Source organism: Meriones unguiculatus, chromosome 4 (genome assembly GCF_030254825.1).
Source record: "Meriones unguiculatus strain TT.TT164.6M chromosome 4, Bangor_MerUng_6.1, whole genome shotgun sequence".
Lineage (NCBI taxonomy): Eukaryota > Metazoa > Chordata > Mammalia > Rodentia > Muridae > Meriones > Meriones unguiculatus.
The window spans coordinates 32,343,760-32,346,842 of NC_083352.1; the positions used below are offsets into that span (position 1 = coordinate 32,343,760).

A 3,083-nucleotide genomic window follows, 5' to 3' on the forward strand; every position below is an offset into this window, starting at 1 on the left:
AGCAATGGCTTATATGTGATGTGAATGTTTGTTTGTGTGTGTGTGTCTATACTGAAATGACATTTAAAAATAACGTGAATAGTATTTACAGATTTCTCCTAAATAAAGGAATCAACAATCCATTGCTGGAAATTGAAAAGGCAGCTTGAATGTATTCCAGATTTATATAGGTTTATATGTGATATATAGTCATTGTCAAATGACATATTTTGCTTTGAATATTTATTGTAGGTATGTGAACATATATTTCAAAAATGTTAAAGTTCTTTGTCTAGGTTCAGAAAGCATCAACATTGGCAAATTAAAATTCTTACACACGTTTGACTGTACTTCAACAAAATTAAACAGCAAATCAAATGTACTATTTGGAGTCATGCCTTGAACCACTACCTAACTCATTTAAGCTCAGACCTTTATCTTTCTCTTCTACCTTCACCTGCCTATAACTAAGCTACTCCATATCTGACTTTTTTTTTCCTCTCTCATTTAGTGTTGCTGCACTAATGCATCAACTCATCCAGAAGACAGACCTTTAAAGTCAGCACTGCATGCAACCGAGACAAAGGGCATCCTCCTCTGCTGTCTCATAAGATATGGTGGTGGCTATGGGTGGGCCTGTGGTGCTCATGAGGATAAATCATCTGCTCCTCTGGCTGGAAATGTTGATCATTCATTCAACATGGCTCCTGATTGGGTATGCTCAACACACCAGCCTCCCAGAAGTTGTGACACCCTTACAGGTCCCAGGAAACAGAACAATGTGGGCTATGGGATGGCTGACCTACAGCCTGCACTTTGGAGGACAGAGACATTTTATCTGCATAAAAGCCAAGAAGTTCTTGGTATCTAGACACTTCTCTCTATTCACCTACACTGACCAAGGAACTCTACATGAGAACCAGCCCTTTATCAAGAAAGATTGCTACTACCATGGCTACGTGGATGGAGACCCAGAATCCATGGTTGCTCTTACCACCTGCTTTGGGGGATTTCAAGGAATGTTACAGGTAAATGGCACAGTATATGAAATCAAGCCCAAGAACCTTTCTTCCACATTTGAACATTTGGTTCACAAGACAGAGAGCAAGGAGACAGAATTACTTTCGATGAGATGTGCATTAACAGAAGAAGAGCTAGCACGACAAATGAAGCTTCGAGAGAAAGATAACCCCACTCTGATGCAAAGCAACTATGAGGGATGGTGGACCCACAAGCGTTTTCTTGACCTGGCATTGGTTGTTGACCATGAGAGAATTCGTTATCATAACAATAATATTTCACGAGTGTTAGTGGAAACATTCCTCATTGTTCATGTAATAAATGAGATTTATCGTACATTAGGTGTTGAGGTAGTTTTACACGGAGTAGAGATGTGGAATAAAGGAAACCCATTCGAAGTGAACACCATAGAGGATCTCCTACAGGATTTTTGTTTGTGGAAGACTGTCAGCATCAATAATCGTATTCCAAATGATATTGCCCATCTCTTTGTGAACCATTATTTTGGTATCAACCTTGGTTTGGCTTATGTTGGAACTGTCTGTAGTGAATTTCTTAATTGTGGAGTTGATCGTCTCATGGGACGCAATCTTGTTTATGTTGGACATATTGCAGCCCATGAGATGGGTCATAATTTGGGTATGTTGCACGATGATGTTTCATGTACTTGTGGAGCAGAAGCATGCTTAATGGCTGCAACAGACAATGGCATTCAAAAGTTCAGTAACTGCAGTTATGCTGCATTTTGGAGAACATATGCTACTACCACCTGCATGCGCAAGGAAAAGAAGCCAATTAGCAAACACAAGTTCTGTGGAAATGGTGTGGTTGATGATGGAGAGCAGTGTGATTGTGGATCTTATAAACGGTGTATTGCAGATCCATGTTGTCAGTTGGGATGTACCCTTAAAGATGGGAGTGCCTGTGCTTTTGGGCTTTGTTGCAAACATTGCCAGATCATGCCAGCAGGCACAGTGTGTAGAGAAAATAACAGTGAATGTGACCTTCCAGAATGGTGCAATGGACATTCATATGAGTGTCCTAGTGATGTTTATTTGCTTGATGGGAGCCCCTGTAAAGATGGTGGCTACTGCTATGAAAAGAGATGCAATAACCGAGAGGAACAGTGTCGGCAAATCTTTGGCAAAGAAGCCAGGAGTGCAGCTGAGGGATGCTACAGGAAAATCAACACCCAAGGTGACCGTTTTGGCAACTGTGGTATATCCAAAAGTACATACTTAAGATGTAATGACTCAGATGTCCTCTGTGGGAGAGTTCAGTGTGAGGATGTAATGGGTATTCCCGTTTTGGAAGATCATTCCACTGTACACTGCACTCACTTCAATGGTGTGACCTGTTGGGGGACTGACTACCATTTTGGGATGACAATGCCTGACATCGGTTCTGTGAAAGATGGCGCAGACTGTGGTCCAGAGCATGTGTGCATAAATAAGAAGTGTGTCCATAAGTCAGTTTGGGCAAGCCCATGTTCCTCAAAGACTTGCAATATGAAAGGCGTGTGCAACAATTTACATCACTGCCACTGCAACGTGGGGTGGGACCCTCCATATTGCCTGGAGAGTGGCTTTGGAGGGAGTGTTGACAGTGGCCCTCCAGCTCCAAACAGTGGCCCTCCAATTCTAGACAAACACAAGAAAAACAAAAACATTGCAGGGATTATTCTTTTATTAATTTTTTTAATCATTTTTTTGCATTGTATTTGGTATGCATACATAAAATCACATAGGAGTAAAGAATCCAGTGTTTCCGCTCCAGAGAAGAAAGAAGAGTCCAGTCGTTTCACCAATGCTACCAGCAGCTCATGATTTCAAAACAACATCAAAATCTTCATACACTTCTCCTGTCTTACCGTGTATCATCTTGGCACATCCATCATTGTGCATTTTAGAAATCACTACAACAAAATAGTGGAGCTATTTTGTATTTCAGGATGCAAGCCTCAGTATTCAATAAAACCATGGTCCTAGTCCAGAACTACTGTTCTTCACTTTCAGCAGTGTCAGTGCTTCATGTTCTCTTACAGTGTTCTCAGTAAAGGCCCACCTCAGGGATCATGGATACAG

The 3,083-nt window shown here is 41.3% G+C and overlaps 1 pseudogene; it reads left to right on the top strand.

Annotated features, from left to right (window-relative positions):
* Positions 1 to 548: 548 nt before the first annotated feature.
* Positions 549 to 2,825, top strand: LOC110544734 (disintegrin and metalloproteinase domain-containing protein 25-like; annotated as a pseudogene).
* Positions 2,826 to 3,083: the final 258 nt, after the last annotated feature.